This window comes from Anser anser (genome assembly GCF_964211835.1).
Source record: "Anser anser genome assembly, chromosome: 1".
In the NCBI taxonomy this organism is placed as follows: Eukaryota; Metazoa; Chordata; class Aves; order Anseriformes; family Anatidae; genus Anser; species Anser anser.
In genome coordinates this window covers 93,022,503-93,042,764 of record NC_139720.1, presented here as the reverse complement: position 1 = coordinate 93,042,764, position 20,262 = coordinate 93,022,503, and the positions used below count along the sequence as shown (strand labels likewise).

Genomic DNA, 20,262 nt, shown 5'->3' with positions numbered 1-20,262 from the left:
GGGTCCTGTCGCTGTCCCCAGAGAGCAGAGCTCAGCGCCTGCCCCTCCGCTCCCCTCGTGAGGGAGCTGCAGGCCGCCATGAGGCCTCCCTTCAGCCTCCTCTGCTCTGGGCTGAACAAACCAAGGGGCCTCACCTGCTCCTCATGACTTGCCTTCCTGACCTTTCACAATCTTTGTAGCCCTCCTTTGGACACTCTAACAGCTCCCCCTCATCCCCTTCATTTTTCATTTAAGAAATGTAAAGTGTTATTTTCTCAACTATTGCAGTAAAGACTGTTCTTTAGTTTACCTGGCATTAAAACTAGTTAATTTATGGTTCAGCTACTTTATTCCTCTGATGGCTGTAACAGATTGGAGACCACATAGCTTGCTTTCTCACAGTTGTTGAAAAGGAGTTCAGAAGTGCAGGTTCTCTACTTCAAGCAATATTGTGGATGTGAATTCCAGAGGTAGATGAAGAAAACTTTAAACAATTCTTTGAATTAAAAAAAAAATCTTTTAAATAATATTTTTCTGACTTTATACACACTCTTTTTAAAAGCCCTCTCATGTGTTTCCATTTCCTTTAGAACACTTTAAATCCTTTCATGAGTGCAGAAATATCCAAGTATATTTGATGCCAGAGCAATCTGATTAGTTTAGTTACCAAGCGCTGTCTGTAAAAGTAGGGCTATTCCCAGAACACTCATGTGAGTAAAGTCATATAATCTTGTATCTCGTTTGAGGTGGGTAATATACCCAATATCAACACCAAATGCACTGCAGTAGTGAAACCAAATTTTTTTTTTGTGGTGATTTTTGGTTCAATCTTTGTTCTTACAGGGAAAGCAGGCAGTGGAAGAGATGAAACTTTAGATGAAATATCCATGTTTCATATACAGGCTTTCATATCAGTGCAATCGTATGCGTATTGCAAATTAATTATATAGCTACTGCTTATCAGAAGCTAGAAAAATGAAACTGTGGTTACCATTTTGCTTATCAATTACCCAGCCAGGGACGACCTAGTTAGCAAAGGTTGTGAGCTGTAATAATTTTCAGTAAATGGCAGTATGTTATTTCCATATATTTATAAACTGTGTTTTAGGCAGATGTCCCAGGGCAAAGATGATGGCATATACTTTCTCATGAGCTACTCTCTTTCTCATTTTTGCTTGTAAAGATAGATTACTGCTGGCTTTTTTTTTTTCTTTTTAACACGAAGAGCAAAACTTTAAGAAGGCTTGCACTGATGAATCCCTGCTTGACTAGTTTATGCACAAGTGGTCAGAATTTCCTGATAGGGAAGATAGCAACTAAGGATAACTCTTTTTCTCTTATTATTTCTGTTTTCCTACATTTTTTTCACTAAGGAGTTGAAATTTTGTGCAGAAGTTGCTTGTTCGTGGTGACAGGCTATGAATGCATTGTGTCAGAAAATTATCAATCTTCCAGTCCTACTAGCCCATTTAAGACAGCATTCACTGTCCGTACACAAGCTCTCATGTTCCTGTTCTTGAAGTGTCTTCTTATCAAATGCTCCTTTATTTTTGTTCATGTGTCATAGTGTAGTTGCTTGCTTTATTGACTGTCATTTCTGATTGTATTTCTGCAGGGTTTACTTCAGTTGCTTTTTGGCTGTATTGCAGCATGTTCTCTCAGCTACGTACCTCTGCATCACTTCTTTCGTCGAGTTATTTTTTAAAAAGTCCTTAGACACAAAATATTTCTCAGTTCTTTAAAGCTCTGAAATATTGGAGACTGCAGCTATCAGAAGTTACTGGATCAAGTTGCCCCTTTAGCCACAAGTGCAGGTGTAATTTACTCATGGGATATTTAATTGCTTTTATTTCTCAGCTATCTTGTTTATGGTAAAATGAATTCTTGCAATTGGTGGTCTTGCACCTCTTTTTTTTTTCCAATTTTTACTTTTATTTATTTCTCCATGAGTATTTTAAGCTGTACTGAAACTACCTTCTTTATCTGAGGTTTTTACTTGTTTTTCCCTTTCCTTCTAATCAAGAAAAAAAATGCTTTATGTTAATTCAGAGTTATTTACACAAATATTTTTGTTATTTCTTGTTCAAGGCTAGCTTTTAAAGACCAGTTCCTGAATCACAGTGCATTTTTAGCCTCCTGTTTTTCAAAGACCCTTTCATCGGCACTTGTCAGGCTCTCATTAATTGCCTTTTCTGTCTCTATCTGATCTTTTTTTTTTTGTAACTGACTAAATTAAAGTTTTCTGACTGTTACTCTATTTTTAAACCGATGGATAACTTTTATTTTAGTCTCTGTGGTGGTGATCAGTCATTCTAAGCTTGCAAAACGTTGTTTGTTGTTGCTGTTGCTTTGCAGGTCCTCACTGGGAAACTAGTCTGCCTGCTGCAGATTGCAACAGCAGGGAAAATTAAAGCATTTTCTAGGTACGCTTGATATCTTTGTTTAACCAGAAATCTTTATTTAACTGGAAGCAATACTAAGAATAGCAACCTGGCTTGATTCTCATTCAAGTTTCATTATCTATTTTTAGTCAGGCTATTTTTCCTCTGTTCTCCAAGATCATGTCAGTCTTCTCAAGTTGCCCTGACTGTCCGCACAAATTCCGGCAGGGAATCCAGATCACACAGCTGGTTTAACAAACTCTTTGCTGAGCAGGGGAATGCAGGGTCGGGAGAGTTTCTGCTGCCAGTGGTTTTCTGGGGTGCTAAGTGCTGCTTGGGGCTGTGTGAGGATGCTTGAATGAGCAGAGCTCTTTGGCATGATTAGAGCAGCTGCTGTCCCATGGTGCTGCACTGGGAATTCTTTTGTGCAGCTTCCTCCTAGTTCTCTTGCTGTACTGGTTAGAGACTTCTCAGATTTTCTCAATGTCCTCCATGAGCAGGAGGAAGACACCATAGTTGTCTGTGCCCGTATGTAGGGACAAGAGGAGGTTGAGGTTCAGCATATCTTCTTCCTCCTCCTCCCTGACTGGTGTGGTTGCTCCACCAGCAGGTGCTGTAGCTGAAGTAGGGCTGCTGCAGGGTGGGCTGGCAGATGAGTAACCCGCTGGGCAGGCAGAGAATGAGGTGGAAGCTGCTCCTGTCATCTGGGGTGGTGGCACCAGGGAAGAGACAGGTTGAGGTACCCAGGATGCTTGTCTCCCTTGGAAGAAAGGGAAGGAACCTGTGAAGGACAGTGGAAGTAGCAAGGTGAAGGGACAAAATGGATGGAGATGGGAAAGTTGAGGGAAAGGCAAAATGGAGGGAACAAGGGCTGTAGTAGATAGAATTCTTTTTTAAAAACTCTTAGTAGCACTAGGCATAAAAATCAGGAATGGTTCCTTGCTTTCTAGTTTACATTTGCACAGCTTATAAAAATGATATAACCGTACTTCATTTATCTCCATCAATAATTGAGTCTGTAATCAAGTGTTTTATTACCAATAAACCCTTATGATTCAGTGTGTAGTGAATATTATTAAAGCTCATTTTTCGTTACGAGTTTCTCCTGATGATCAGTTATGAAAGTATTTTTTAATTTAAAAATCAATGACATAAAGCATTTTGTTGGCAATTCATTTTTTTTTTTCAGAATACAAAGTAGAAGAGTAATACAACATAGATGATGATCCAAATACTATGCCATCTCCGTTTTTTTTTTTTGTCACGCTAAGGAAATGCAGGGATTTTTTAAAAAACCTTTAATGTGGGTTGGGTGGGAGACATGCTGGCTGAATGTGTTTTAAACTGCCTATAGTGTTACTACGTGCAAATGCTATTTCGCCTTATTCCTCAAAAGCCGTGCAAATGAAGATGCAAGGAAAGCAAGTGATACTAGAGGATTTCATAAACCGGTGCCTGCAGATTAATGTGTACTTCTGCAGATGCCTTCTTTTGTAGCCCTTCTTGTGGGTTATAGGATACTCTGTGTGGGGAGAGTCAGGATTTTTTTTAACAAACAACTGAATGGCCAACTAAACTGTACAGGGAGGGGGGTGCTTGTATGCCTTAAGAGGATGATTCAATTACAAAGAAACAAAAAAGATATGGGTTGCTAACATATATTTCCAAGAATTCGATTTATTTTGACATTAATGTTCTAACATGCAGTAAAGGGTGTTTTTGATATTTGTTCTTGTTTTTTCTCACATTTTTATTTTTCCACAGGTTATGAAAAAGACATAAGTATACCTACCTTTCTCAAAATTAAAAAAAAAAAAAAAAACTAGTTGGCACAAAAAATGTGGTTATGGTCTTATCATTATAATTTGACTCAAAATAATTTCTAGACCATTACCATTTCAATGAATTTGGAATGAATGTAAAGAAAGAAAATTCAATTGGAAGAAAAATAATTCTGGTGGGGAAGGAAATCTGTGCTTAAAAGCCCCCATGTGTTATAACAACTGCATTTCAGTTGTATTTATATATTTTAATCTTTAAAATTTCATTCCCAGTAAGGTCACTTACTGAGTCATGCTGAAGTAGCTTTGATGTCATTGCAGAAAGGCAAGTTGGAAGAGGAAGATAAAATAGTAATAACTGACACCGTAGAATTTTATCCTCTAATCTCTGTGTTGTTATTGCCGAACTTTGATCCATTTGCCTAGTTTGTCCTTTAATGTTTCCATAGCGTAGCGAAGTCAGACTGACAGATGGGAAAACCTACATGCTTAAACCAAAGGTCTCTACCAGCAGCAGCATTTGGTGTGAATGCACTGGCAAATAGGTTTTGCTGGTGTTACACCTAATACCATTTCAAGCTGTGATCAAATTGTCTTTGCTGGGGAGGAGGGAGGATTTGATACAGTTGCGCTCGCAGTCTCTGCCTGGGACTGGATGTGATGTGCCTCGCCACATACTTGTCCGTGCTTGGCTTTAGGCATTGGAGGGTTTGGGGGGAGGGCTGTGCCTCTCCCCTCCTCCTGCAGCTTTCCGGCTGGTATAACCATGCTTCCTCCTTAAGGAATTGTCATTTCTGTTGGCTGGTGCCATTCAGGTACAATGGCTTGGACAATTGAGCTATGAACAACAGTTTTTTAAGACCAGACAAAGGACTCTGCGGTAGACAGCCAGGCTACAGCAGGCACAGCCCTAGGATGGTATTGCAGGTGGGACCTCTTTGAAGCAGTTTAATAATCTTCCTTAGACAAGGTGGCCAGTTCCGCGCTGCTGCTTATTGAATAAGGGCTGGAAAATCCCACATGGTAATCTCATCATGACGTGAGAGGACATGGAAGGATCTTAGTCCATACCTCCCAGGCAGGCGCAGCAGTCTGTCCCTTGTCTGGAGAGCGTTCCTGGGAACCAGAGCTTGATAGCTTAGCCTTCGTCTGCAGACGCGGGTGGCTTCTTTCTAGAGTAGCCGTGGTCCTTCTCCTACAGCTGTTGGGATTTTGTAGTTGCTGGCAATCTGACAAAAGCAGTAAGGCACAGTATCAAAATGCTTTCATACTTCTCTGTCGGCTCAAAGAGAGCTGGAAGATTATTTCCTTCTTTATACTTGTAAAGGATTGCACGAACCGAAGAAAGATAAGCCTAAATTCTTTTCCAGCCATCCAGTGGTGCTTCACAAAGGTCTCTTAAATGCCACATTTTGAATAGGCCTCTCTGGAATAACTCCTTCAGTAACTTCTAATTTCTGAGTAAATAGTGTAGATGTTGCCTTAGAGTGTTAGGTGTTGCACCTTTAACTCTTTTTAAGGTATCATGGTATCAAATTAAAAGCACGTTGTGGATGCTTCCTTCTTGATTTTTTCAGTATGTAAGTAGTGTCAGCTACCTGTATATATTTAATAAGGATCTATCACAAGAAAATGACTGGTGGAGATGATGTTTAATCTATTTTTTTCCACTTCTGAGAATAATGTACGTAAATGTCTGGAGAAGGATGCAGAGCGATTACGGAAGTTCATTGATTTCACTGCTGTTGTGCAAGGGGTAGTTTTATGTGGGATAAGAATGTTTGAGCTGCCTTTTTGCATGCAAATAGTAAAACGTATACAAAAAAAAAAGCTGACCTCTTTTACTGTGTTCTTCATCTAGTACTTCCACAGCCTTTGAGGCAGGTGTGCTATGCCATATTAATGAAACTAGTTTGTGTCTGTTTCTGTACGGTAGAAACACTTTAAGGAAAGGAGAAACAGTAGTGTGAGTGGACTCCTGATCACTGTATTTTCATATAGTGTGGCTGATGCTTCTTAGTTTACTATCTGCATTTTTATATTGAAAATACAAGTTGGACGGTATTTTTGAACTGGAAATTGACGATGAGCAAGGCATACCACTGGCATAGCAGTGGTTTCTGCACCAACATAGTCTGTCTTATGACATCCTTTTTTCCTCCTAAGGAGAGACCTTTTGGCATAGTTGGACCTGCTGCTTTGGAGATGCTTGGCCTTAGAGCATACCCACGTTTCAAACTTGTTGCCCTTTTCTGTGGTTTGAGACATCTGGTGCTGGGTAAATTTTACTCTTCCTCTCCTCCCTTCCCAGTCCCTGACATTCTGGCTGTCTTATTCCCCTCGTTCACCATGGCTCTCTCACAGCCTCGCCTCATCAGGCGAGGTAATGAAGAGGCACGTCAAGCTGCTCTCGAGATGTACAGTTTCCAGCTAATTGTGTGTGCTTGAATTGCCCTCTTAGGAAGATTCTTCCAAGATGGACTACGTGTCCCTTCACAACCGGTGTTCAAAAACACCTTCGGGTGCCTTAAGCACTGAGGAAGCTGTCCAGTACCTTCTCTTGCTTTAATTCATTTACATGCTGTGAAAGTGGGGCATTCTAATTATGCCTCATCACTTAGAAGGTCACTTTAAGCAGCTCTTCCAATTAAGCAGCAAAACAGGATATTTTTTTTCCAGAGTTTTTTTTGACCAAGACTAAAGCCTCGTATGTCCCTTTGGTATTTTTTACAAAACTTCAGAAAGTGAAAAAGAATAGTAGTTTCCTCATGTAATATATTGTTCTTTCAAAACTATTTTAATGTTAAATCACAGGAATTGTTTATTTTAAGCATTGGTGTCCATAGTGGAAGTAGAGTGTTGTGTGGTTTCTGTCCACTTAAAGTAGCTTGCCTGTGGAGGTTTTCCTTTTTTTTTTTTTAATATATTTATTTAAGTTGAAGATGAGCTGTTGCTGGAACTTAGTTCCTTTGGTTGATCTTACAAATTATTTAATTTTTGTAGTAATTTGTATATTTGTAGTGGGTGACTCATATAAACACACCAGTTAAGTTTCACCTTTAGAAATACTGGGAGTTCTTTGCAATATCAGTATTACTATTATTTTTAAGCATGCTAAATAAGCAGGGAAGTCCCTGAGAATTTCTAATGCTGGAGAACTAATTCTGTCATGTTACAAGGTTATAACTCTGCCACTGACATCATTGTGGCCTGATGTCTGCTTTGTGTGTTGCATCTGTAATTTCTTCATTAAAATGAAACATTAAAGTACTGAAGTTCTATACTAGTATATTGTATATACACAGAAAATGACTTTAAATTATGAATTAATGCAATTGCCTCTGGCATGGCATGAAAGTTCTTTTTGAGTTTCTTTGAGTGCTTAGAGCTGAACAGCCTGCTCTAATACATATAAGAAAAAGAAGTGTTGGTGACTACAAAAGCCTGGTGTTTTTGTGCAAGGCTTATCACTATACTTTGCTCTGCTCTTGTTCTCATAAGCAAATATTGTTTTAGTTTTGCCCGTCAGAAGTTTTTACTGGGCTAGTCCTCAAGGTACTACAGTGCCCCTTACATCGGTATGTTGGATATTCCTCGGTGTTGTATTAGCATGTTCTCTTTTGATGTTTGCCCTTTACACTAAATATTATTAGAAGAAAAATTAAAGCTAAGTACAAGAGGTCTCAAAATAAAGTACACAAATAATTGCATGATTTCAAGTGTTATGCTTAGTTTAGTCACATTTTAACTCACCAGAAAGCACCCAAACAGAAGTTAAGATGCCACAAGCTGCAGTTAATCACTTTCAGTCTCTTGCTTTGCATTACGTATCACAGCACCTCAAGTCTTTCTGCTGTTTTTTAATGCTATGAAGGTGTGAGGAGATACTATGATAATTTGCATTTTTTTCCATAGCTCCATAATCTAAGAAATACTGTGAAGATTTGGATTTTTATTTTTTTTATTTATTTTTGGGTTCAAATACCAAGAGAGTGGGAGAATATATCTTAGAAATAAAGTACATTTGTGAAACTGGTACTTATGTCAATGAAATTTCTTAGGACACAGAGTGTGTTATTTTTTCAGTGAGAGAAGTAAGGGGTGTGTGTGTGAAAGGAAGAGGTGTGTGTATTTTGCTTTTAATTTTGATGTCCTGTCTGAAACAAATTGATACAACATCTTTCTGCTTCCAAAACAAGAGCATAGCATTTCTAGCTGCTGAATTTCAGGAAGAATTAAGCGTCCTTGGGAACCTGACGAAAATTTTGGACCTGTGAGCATGTGACATGGAAAAATAGTCCTATTTTCTGACACGGGTTATTTAAATTGCTGCGTTAGCATGGCTTGTTGTTGTCAAAGCACAAGATACGTGTTGTGAAGGCTCTGCTGCTTATCGCTGGAGTGGGCTTCTAACAGATCAGCTGTGTCGATGCCTCCGCCTGTTGAAGAGGAGGAAGAGGTGTGGGACTCTCTGGGGACTAGCCACACAACCTGAAGGAAGAATCTGCTCCCTGTTGTGCTGTGGGCATCTGCCAGAAATGGAGGTATGGGTGGCTGTTCTGTGTGTTTGGGGCCCTCGTGCATGGCATTGAGCTGCTTGGAGGTGGCTTAGTGTGTCGAGCTGCTGCTGAAGCTGCTCAGTTCTGTGCAGGGAACAAGCCTTTGAAAGTCTTTTGTGACCTGGCTGTCTGAGGAAGCGATCGCTTGAAGACCTTCAGCTCTTAATTATTTGAAACTTCAAAGATGTTTCCAAAAGCCAAGAAGATGAAGTAATCTGAAAGTAGAATAAAAGCTGCTGTAGTGCAGATTAAGGATCTCTTCTCTCCTTTCAATGACCTGTAGGCATATGGTGAATACCAGTCCCAGGTCATCGTTCTGTGCTGACAGCTGGGCTTGCAGTTCTTTCACTTGGAGAAGAACTCTTCACGGAAAGTGGCAAAAATGGTCATGCCTGTCTCTCAAAGAAGTTATTAAAAACATTTGCGTAAAACAAAATCCCAGAGCTCCTCTTTCCCCGCTCTTTTTGTTGCCTATTTTAATTTATCATATACATCAAGGACCATGAAGTCTAATTTGCATGTGCCTCTTGCCAGTTTTTTTCTGTCTACATTAAAATGTAAATACGTAAGTATAGAAAATTGTCCATATTAAGAATTCAGCAACTGTCTTGTTATAATTGAATTTGTGTCTCAGACTGGGCATTTGTGCTGTGGTTGGTTTAATTTGCATTTGAATGAACAAGTGGAAACTTCGAATTGGATACTCAATTAGAAAATGTTATGCAGGTACATACTTACTGCAGTCTCCAGAGACAGACTATTTATCTGTATAAGCCCAAATTCTAGGCTTTTTTTCTCAAAATCTAGATTTGTATTTAAAATGTGGTGTTTGTTTATATTTTCTCCACCAATCTCAAATGTGGAACTTCCACACTTGGGAATTAGCACTTTGTTTCACAAGTGTTATTTTCTTTGTACTGACTTGGAGAGTAACAGGTTTGGTATTTTGCTCATTAGTAGTCTTGAGAAACAGCAGTATTCAGTATATGAGATGTATGTGTTAGCCAGGGATGATACACTAACGAGCCCCAATCCACAGAATAGAAATAGATTTACTCCAGTTGAGCAAAAGAAATAATTGTATATATTTTCAGAACACGTAGGAGAAGATGAATAAAATTATGCATGTGGCTTGGAAGTTAGTGTAATACCACTTTTTGGGGAAGAGACTTAAGAACTTGGTAGCACTAGCGTTGTCGCTAACAAATTGCAGGTGGAAGATAACAGGTGAATAAACACTTGCTGTTAAACTGGTTTATGAAATGCTAAAAAGCAACAGCATGACACTTCTACAATGTCACTTCTTTAGATAACTTTCCTTTCAGAAACTCCCTTCAAGATAAAGAATGAAGAACAGGAAAGGAGGAGGAGAAGGCCCAGTGTAAGCATTACCAAAGATGAAACCTCATCATCTGAATGTGATGGCATGTCCCCAGTACTGGATGCTGAAGTGCTGAGGTGGAAGATCTGTAATGAGGCCTTTAAATGATGGCCTTTAAAGCCTCTGCTTGAAGCATGAGGCTAAAGCACATTATTGTGGGACCAACAAATTCAAAAGGTATCGATAGATATTTTAAGCAAGAAAACAGTGTAGATATGGAAGAACAATAAGATACAGAAACTAATTGTTGGTAGATCTATATCGAACATATAAGGGGCTAGGCAGCAAGAAGTTCCTTACAGGGGAATTTGTTTAAAAATTCAGCAGACTAGAAAATGGAAGTAGTCTCAGAGGAGTCTTATGGTTCCAGTTCAAGCATCTGCTGCTAATTTCAGGCCACAGGGCACAGTGTGTTAAGGTTAAGCAGGTGCTTTATGCCCACACAGAATTTCCTTTGGGAAGATTTATGGTGGCATTAGCAAGAATGAGGTGTGCTGTCAAGACTGTCAGGGGCATCTTGTGTCACCAAGTCCAGGCCCCTATTATCAAGACAGTCATATAAATTCCGTTTATGAATTGATTTACTCCTTTTTAAAACCATTTGAGTTTTCTGCCATTGTTTCTAGCCTTCAGAAAGGCAAAAAGCTTGGTATCCTCAGAGCGCAATGATAATAGGTTAAAGCTTTGTGCTGGTATTTGAACTTCTGCTTAAACAGGTCTGTCTTCTGGATAGTGTCCTCTCTCATACGATGGACCCACCCTTCCTGCAAGTAGTAGTAGTTCTTTTTACGGCTTCCAGTTAAATCAGGGCTTCTTGAAAATACGTGACTAGAACTTGAGCTCTTTAGATGAGGTCATCGTACAGTGATGTTATTTCAGGTTCCCAGTTATAATTTAGGTTCCTATTTCTGTTCCCATTGAACTGTCAGCATATAGTGTCTGTGCTGTTATGCGTCGTGCCTATGTTTGTCTGCTTTTGCAGTGCTTCCAGGTGAGATGCCCTGGAGACCTTGTTTCTGTAACCTGCATGCTGTTCCTGTCACTCCACTCCTGAGGAAACCCCACGTCTTCCCAAGTGGTGTTCTTGTGTTTTTTTCTGATGACAAGGTCTCTGTACTCTGCTCAGACTGGGGGTATTACCTGAACACTGCAAAGAGTATTGATGACAGCTGAAATAAAAATAAAGAATAATGGTCTCAAGGCATCTCTTTCAAGAAACCCACTGATAATATCTCATTTGTGGTTATGCTTCCTTTACTATGTGGTTAGCTTGGTATTTGTCCTCATCAAAATTTGGTTTGACAGTGAACATAGTGACGAGACTATTATAGCTGTTGACTTGGATGTGAGTTGTATGGTGCCATTGTTTTGATAAAAGCTGTGGTGACTGACACCAGATGTGGATCTGGGTTTTCTTCATGCCATAAATCTTGAAGCATTCTTAACTTTGGAAGATCAGATCCTTCTTCTAGTATTAGAGACTCTCCGGCATAGGTACAAATGTAGTGTTTTTTTGTGGGGGGAGAAAACATTTTATGAGAGGAGAAAAACATCTGATCTGTGAAAATGCCATGAATATAGCATGATGACAGATGTGGATAGGAAACTTGATGGGTATTTCTAAGGTACCTGAGAATGTTGGACTTCTGTTTTAAAGAATTAGTCATATCTGCTTACGTATGTTTTATCATATAGCACTGCAGAGTTTAGATGTTACTGAGCCTTTATCCTTCCCTTCTGTTGGTCATCAGTAAACTTTCTCTGTTAGTTTGTATGCATGCAAGAACATAAATATATAAAGAATATATCTTTAAAAGATGTATAGATGTAGAGCTGAGTGATATGGTTTAGTGGAGGACTTGTTAGTGTTAGGTCAGAGGCTGGACTAGGTGATCTTGGAGGAGGTCCCTTCCAACCTAGATGATTCTGTGATATGCTTACTACAGCAGACTGAAGGGACTCTAAATATACAGCTAGCTTTGGATAGGAGGAAAGGGTAGGTTTATTCCTTAAGCATCTGTAATGTCTTAGATCTCAGAATGAATATGTGACACTTTAGGATACAATTTAGCTCACAGTTCTTGATGTTATGATGCCCAAGAAGACTCTTTCATAGAGCAGCAGAGAAAAAAATAACACGAATTCATATATTTTTGGAAGTAGAAGGTATGGGGAAGTTCTCTGAGACAAAGAACATAAAAGAATATTAAAGGTAAAAGTGTAATCAGTTTTTACAGCATTTCAAAGGTGAGAGGTAATTTCATTGCTCTGTCATTAAAACTAATATTCTGTATTTTAAAGTATCAGTTATATTAAGGCATAAAATTAATGCGTGAATGTTTTATGCAGTGTAAACTCTATGGAAAAAGTAATGTAATGAGAGAGGAGAGGCAAATCAGAAATGTATGCGAGAGGTGGAAAAATACCACGTGAAAAGTCTTGACTGAATCTGTGGTGGCTAAAGCTATAACCGTTAAAATTATATAGGATATTCTCTTATCGGTTTCAAATCTGCTGATTTCAAGGTCAGACATGCAGCTTTTTTACAGGCCAAGAGAAGACACCTAAGCAGCCTGGAGGGCTCTGATTTATTATCTTCTGACCTGAGTGGGGGGACCTGATATTTCCAGTGTATCGGTGACACTTCTGTGAGCAGACATGCCTTTTTTTCTTCCTCCTCCCTCCCTCGTGTACACATCCAGCTTTTCCCACCCACACCTTTTTAGGGGAAAAAATAGTTCCCTTCTCTGAATAGCTAGACCTGGGGGAGCAGAGCAATAAAGTACCGATGCGAGACAGTGGTAGTGGTTGTGTGATTCACTGCAGGGAGGCTGGGCTGAAAGATGCCTGGTTTCCCCTACTCCTTTTTTCAGAAGTGTTGGGTTGCAAGTATCTGAAATGGCTGCACCTCGTCTATTGAGGAGGAAAATAGCTGAGAAAATGACAGCATGAAAAGAGTATGGAGGAACAGTGATTTCCAGCCATCATCTTGTAAACAGGATGACCATGAATGTTTTTCCTCTGCTACTATGTATATTCACCAATTATTTTGTACTTGGTGTTGCTGAAAATAGGCAGTCATTTCTCTGAATGCCAGCAAAGCAATGCCCTGCTATTTCTCACTTAGCTGGAAGAAAGGTTGCTCATTTTGTGCACCCACGAACCAACATGAAGAGCTGATTCCAAGCAGCCGTTGTCTACTCCCTTGTAATTACGAAATTAGGATTAATGGCTCTCCTCTTCTTAACATGCGTCATTTTTTGCTACTAGCCTCACATTTAGTGTAAATGCCATGATCAAATGAAAAAGGGAGGGGAAAAAAGTCCTAATTGGTTTAAATAGGGAATATGCATAATTCTCTGAAGTGACAGGCAGCTGGACTTTGCGCTGTGACATTTTTGAGAGTTATGAGGCTCAGGTGAGCTTTAGGTTTGTCTGTCTATAGCTAACTGTGAAATACTAGTTGTCATATATTCTTTGTGCTAAGTGTTAGCTGACCGTGGCTGTTCTAGTAATAGAGTGCAAAGGAAATAACTTCTTATTCTGGATTTACAAAAATAATTAAAAAAAAAAAGTTAACACAGTCATGGTGTTGTAAGGCTTATTGCTTTGGGATTTGCTATTTGACTGAAGTACGTGGAAGATAACAAGTAGAGTATCTTGGTTTTGCATTCGTATCACCCCAGTAGAAGGAAATTGGTGGTATGATAAAATAGAAGGCCAACCACGATGGCTGATCCAGCTGAAATCAGCCTCCTTGGTTATGAAAGCCACTTTCCTGCTGTAGCAGGCAGCAGCAGCTTATGTGTGTAGTATTTCTTGAAAAAAAAGAATGTGCTCTCTCAAAGTGCTAAACTAGTTTGTTTTGACGTGTTTAATTGTTTTAATGTTTTTCTGTTTTACTATGGCTTTCCCTTTATAAGTGTTAAAGAAAACCGTAGAAGATGTGTAGAAGTATTTTGAAAATCGTTGCACTGGTTTTCTTGGGAAGTGGTAAATATCACTCTAAATAAAAAAAAAAAAAGTGCAGTGTTGGGGATGGTTTTATTTTCCCTACTAATAGTTTAAGAAAAAAGGAGAATAAGTTATTAAAAAGAGAAAATCTTCAAAGCTCTCTTTTATAGTTCAGTGTCTGAATGCAACAGCATATAGCTAGGCAGCATGAGCTCTCAGTTTCTGGGTCTGGCTGGTAAAAATGCCGTTTTGGCATTTTTCCCCATACTGAAGTAAATCTTCATGAGAAGATGGAAAGATAAGGGTTTATACATTGACATCACGTCTACCTGTGAGATAATCATATGTTAATGTTCCCAGCTTCCAAAATTGTGTTCAAATAGAGCTAAAAACCTGAAAGGCTGAAACTGGACAACATCTCTTCTATATTTAATGTGATTGCAGGAATTTGTTGGAAGTCTTATTCAACTACTGGGATTTTAAATGGCGTTATGGTTGAGTAGGAAGAGACTTACAAGAAAAAATTACATGTCTTCCCTTCTTTTCCCACTCCCACCTTGTGTGGGAGGGACATGGAAGGAAAGGACAGATAAAGTGATCAAATAAAGCCCACAGAAAGCATACTTCACAGAATCACTTTAGAAACCTGTCCGCTAAAAGGAATATATCTGTGCAAATGAAGACTTTGGTCTTCAGCTGTCTAACCCAGAAAAGGAAGAAAATCTGTTCTTTCATGAAAATGAAAAACGTGCTAGAAATAAAGCATTTCAAAAATGCAAGCAAAACCAAAATAAATAATTGATTTCACAAAGCAGCTGAAGATGAACAGCTGAGCGATTAGAGTAATTGCCGTTCAGAATGGGAGCTGTGATTTAATTTTCTGAGAAACTGGAGATGCGAGTCTGAGTCCCCCTGTTCTGTATGTGACCTGGAGGGCTTTCTAAAGCAGGGCGAGGGATCTGCACAACCATTTCACAAATATTCATAAGCACTTACTGCACAGAAGCGGAGTCCAGATATGTCAACGCCTAGGAAAGCGCCTTAACCCCTAGAAGAGGTAGGCATTTTCTTACGGGAACAGCCTGTCGACAAGATGGACTGAGAAGATTGTGGCTTCCCCTGGCTCTTGTCTCACAGCTGGGCTTGCCACCATGGTGTGCTGGCAGACAGTGGCAGGAACTGCACCTGGGTGTTGTACAGCTCTTGAACATCCCTGAGTCGAGGGAGGTATGGAAGTGCGTGCTTTCCACCTGTTTGGGGGTTGGTATTTCTGGTAAAGTGTCTGTAAAAGCTGTTTTTCATTTAGCAAAAGCAACGGATTCGATGGGAGGTGGGGTCTGTTGCTTCTAAAATTTGCTTCTGCCTGAAGAATTGTGGAAGCACGAAGCAGCTACTGTCAGGAGACAGCTCCTGTCTTTCAAATTTTCTGCATGTGCCAGCGAACAGACCAGTCTTGACCCTAAATTGTGGCTTATGGTTGTGGTGTGTTCAGCAAGCTTGTGTGAATCTGACCTGAGAAAAGAGATTTCTGCTGGAAGGCAAGATCCTTGAAGGCAGAACTCTGTAAGCCTTGAGTTTTGTTTTATTACTTTTGTTTGCATGTCTGTATGAAGAGAAAAGTATGATGCTTTGCTTGGTACACCCTGGACAATGCAACGTGGACTCTTTTGCCCATGGAAGAGTCCAGGACACTTGTTATGTTTCTGCTTGTAAATGTAGTCTGACCTTGGAAATGAACAGTTTTTGTAGCCAGTATTAGACTAATAGATTGCTGTGGTTGTCTGATCTCTTGGTTCAGTGTCAGCTAATTGTCTGGGATGTGCCTTGGCCAAAAAAAAAAAAAAAAAAAGCTTTTGGAAGCCTAGCCCACAACTCTATCAAAAGAAATCCCAGTTCACTTCTTGTTTGTAATCTCTTCTTAGTGGCTAGGGAAAGACTAATTCTGGGATGCAATTACAAACTGATGAAGGAATGGAAGGATGTTTCCTCCTCTGCCATAAGAAAGTTTCAAAAAAAACTTTTCATAAACTTAAAACACCACCGAGGTCTTAATTGTCATCCATCCCTATCAGTGGTGTGCAGCAGAGAAGGCAGGGGCTGGAAAATCCCCTGCAGTAAGAGAATAACTTTGTTAGAATATAGCTATTTTTCTCCACACAGCTGAGTAACAGGAGCAAATCCAGTGTGTAAAGGCAACGTCTGGATCTGTAGCGTTAGATTGTTTTTTATCTGATGTGTGATGTTTTAGTAGCCATTCAAAAAAAAACTATTCTGAAGCACTATTCATTTCCTACAAAGGTTAAGTTTTATAGCTTTTTAAGAATAGTGTGTGCTTAGGTTACAAATGCATTTTGAATCCTTTCGTACCATCTAAAATGTGTGGTAAAAGATGCTGAATACGGATCTTTTCTGACTAATGAAGTAGTGAAATGCATTCTTTCTCGATAGCTTCTCCTTTTTTATTAGAAAAGTACAGTCTTTGGGTAGAGCAAATGGACACTAATATGCAAACAAACAACACATACTGTGTGTTATAAATGAAAATAGATGGACTCTTGGAAGTGAGGCCAGTGAAGAATCGTGAGGGATGAGAATATTGCAGGAGTTTTGTGCACTTGTAGGCTTTTGGAAGATGTGGGGTCTGGTCCTTGGGCACCCAGATCAGACTGTGCAGGGATTGTATCAGCCAGTTTTACCTCGTGAATTACTTTACAATTAGGCAGAGATGAAAGAAAGCTGAAGAAAGCTGGCAAGCAAGGGGGTGTCTGTACATCTCAGCACTTTCTTGTTCGTTTTGCTTCCATGGATGCTTCTTGGTGTGCTGCTGTAGAGGGCTTTCTGTAGAGATGGAGCTGTGACCTTGGACAAAGACGAGGAATTCTGGCTCGTGAAACCTAAACTCCTTGCATTAAGAAGTATCCTGGACTATAGTTAAGGGGCCTGTGTGTTGTTGTAACTATATGCCTGTGAAAAATCAGGCTGATTCTAGGTATTTTGCAGGTATTGGTGTTCCAGCATCTTCCTTAGCACATACATTTACTTGGTAAACAAAGGAAACAGAGGGTGACAAATATGAAAAGAAACCCTTCTGATACTCTCAGAAAGAATGTGCAGAAAGCCACAACGATTCTAGTTAAAAAACCAAAAGGAGGCAAAAGGTGGCTCCTGATAAGCTTTTGTAGGAAAGCTGATCTCTAATGTGCTTTACGGCCCTATTTTTCCAGTGTATCCAAATAACTACAAGTGGCTTCATTTCTCTGAGGCTGTGCAAAAAAGTTGGCTTTTAGTCTGCAATTGGTTAAGACTGTTTAAAAACAAAATCTCTTCTATGTGCGTGAAGCCTAATTTGATCACTGCTGCTTCTTAGAAATGTTACCCCCAGAGTTTCATCGGTCTTCATCTGGCCGTCAGTGCTGCTGTTGTCTGTCTTGCAGAGCTTCACTGTGTGGCTGATGGGCACCTCAGGAGCGAGCGGCTCCTATGAAGGGAAGAGCAGCAGGATATGTTATCCCGTGAAAAAGACAGGGGAGCTTTTATTCTCATCTTAAACAAGTGCATCTAGAATCCACACTTCCTCTTAAAGCAGCTGTTCTGTCACTACTTTCATGCCCTCTGGAGGCATGAGTAGCATGGATTAGAACAGAATCTCTGCTTGATGAGGGGTGATGTTTGCAACACAAGAAATACGGGAGCAAGCTGTCAAACATTGCTGCATGGTCAAGTGCTGCTCTTACTCCCTTTAACTTCTCTGTCCCTAGCTGTTAAATTCACAAGCTGTAAATAAATAATGGACTTAAATTATCCCATCGAGTGTCAAGAACTCCCCACCAACAGAAAACACAAAAGCAAAACCACCCTTAAAACTAGGACTGGCCCTCATAAGAGGAACTGGAATTTCTATAATCTGATTGTGAATGACTGTGACTAACCATCTATTTGAACAGGTTGTGTACTTCTGGCAATAGATCCATGCTTGTTGAAGGTAGCCTTGGTGAAATGATATGCAATTTTACTTCACTTCAGAAGAAACCTGGCAGAGAATTTTACCTGGCTAAAACAGGTTGTTTAACATAATCTTATGATTTGAGCAGAACAAAAATTCACACTTAGCGGTACGCTTTGTAATGCAAAACATCCTCCACAATGAATTCTTCTGTGTTCCTTGCTGACTTTCATGTAAACTGGGATGGTGAAACTTTAAATACATGTTTGTGTTGTTGCTCTAAACAGATTCTGAGTACCTTTCTGTGTGATGCCTGGAAAGATAACATGATGGCCTGGGCTTCTCTGAAGACTGGAAGGGAGCTTTCCCAGTCCAGTATCTTCAAATACCTGATTTTAGCCACTACAGTTCTGTGTGTGACAATGGTTGGATAACTATACCCAATAGGAAAGTATGTGGTTTATTAAGATAGGTTGGTAATAAGCCTTGTATGGTTCAGATTCAAGTAGGTCTGAGAGTACTTACAGTTTGGTATAGCTGTGAATGTGTTCTTGTGATTCCTTTGTTAATAAGTGTACAGCAATTAGCATAGCTACAAGAAGAAGCACTCAAGCAACATAGCATTTAACGGGAATGTTTAACCGTTTGAAGGTAGCCATATGTGAACTGAGTGTTGGAACGTGATGTTAACTTTGTATAATTCTCAAAAATGTGGGGGTTACAAATTAAAAATGCAGAAGTATCAGAAAAGCTAAACAAATCAAAAATTTAATCTCAGCCCCGTAAAGTGTTCTGTATTTCCAAGTCATTTTAATTGCGTTGTAAGGGAAGGCTAAATAAATAAAAATGCAGTGTACTAAAAAGTGAAGTACAATTATTATCAAGTCTGTAAAAATTGGAAAAAAAATCTCTTAAGCCCGTAAATCTTCTCCATATTAATTTATGCCAAGTCTAGAAGTTCGATAAGCCCTACTTATGGGAATACACAAAGGATGAAGTGGTCCTGCTAAGAAGGTCTCACTGTTGTGCTTACGAAGCAGTGATTTAAATTGCAAAGTAAATATGCTGGTTTAGTTTATGGTTTATTACCAAAAAAAAAAAGTATAGTTCAATGCATCTACATTTCAGAGCTTTTTTTCCCCTACATTAACTCCTCCCCAGCCCAAGTCTGAACCAACCAGAAAGGAAGCCATTTCGTATTCACATGAAAATAGAGGGTTACTGTGATAATGTTCTCAAATTGAATAACAACTAATTTTTCCATCTTTCTTAAAACTCAGAGACCCAGACAGATAACATGACCATCAAATGTTATCTTTTTAATGCACAGTCTGTATGATTTTTTTCCCCCTGTGGAAACTGGATTAAAGCATTAATGTACAGAGGTGGGGAAGAGAGGCTGCTAACGCTCTTTAATCTCTGAGACTTGAACGCTTGAGCTCTCTTATCCAGCAAATTGCCCTCCTTCCCCCTTCCGTTCTCTCCCATCCTTAAGAGACGTGGTGTCTCCTGCCCTCTGCTTCTTCATGCTGCCCCTGCTAGGGTCGCTGATGTCTCATCTGCTCTCCCTGTGCTTCTCCTGGACCTGGCAGCATCCATGCCAGCCGATGGAGAGGGCAAGGGGCAGAGCATCCAAACCACCCCACATCCTGTGGGGAGCAGAGAAGCCATCCTGTGCAGTTTTGGCTGAGTGTTTTTGGCTGAGCTGTGCCAGAGCATGTGCTAAGCCGTCAGATGGCGGGGAGAGCCTGAGGGATCTCACCCCACCCCATCCTCCTCAAATGCAGTAGGTGAGTGCATTTGGGGAGCAAGAGGAGAGCTCTCCATTAAGCTCTTCTGAAACAGAAGTTTTTCATTGTCAAAAGACTTCACTAGGGGGTAATTGTACCTTTGCAGACCCAGTGTTTTTTGACTGGTTTGAGTATCGCTTTGTGACCCCGTTCCAAGGGGACTGAGGGGTTTTTGGCATATCCACAGCTTGCTCCTTCCTTCAGCCACCCTAGTGTCGTGTTTATGTCTGCTCCTTATGTAACCAAGACGTTGGTGGCTTTCCAGATCCACAGTAGCCTTGGAAAAGGGAGAGCAGAATATCTGGTACACGGTAGCTTCCCATGTTTTTGTGGCTGGTAGGATATGGAAGAGCTTGAGTCAAGAACAAGGCTTTGCAGGATAACTTTTTTTTTTTTTGGTAAAACATACCAGTGTACTTGGTTGAAGATACCAAGATGCTCTGAGAAGAAAAGGCTGTTGTTTGCCTGTGAAGGAGCTGGCAGCTAAGGAACCA

The 20,262-nt window shown here is 39.9% G+C and overlaps 1 protein-coding gene across 6 annotated transcripts in view; it reads left to right on the top strand.

Annotated features, from left to right (window-relative positions):
• The window catches only part of ALCAM (activated leukocyte cell adhesion molecule), a 118,194-nt gene that overhangs the window by 15,945 nt on the left and 81,987 nt on the right, over positions 1-20,262 (top strand). The window lies entirely within an intron of this gene.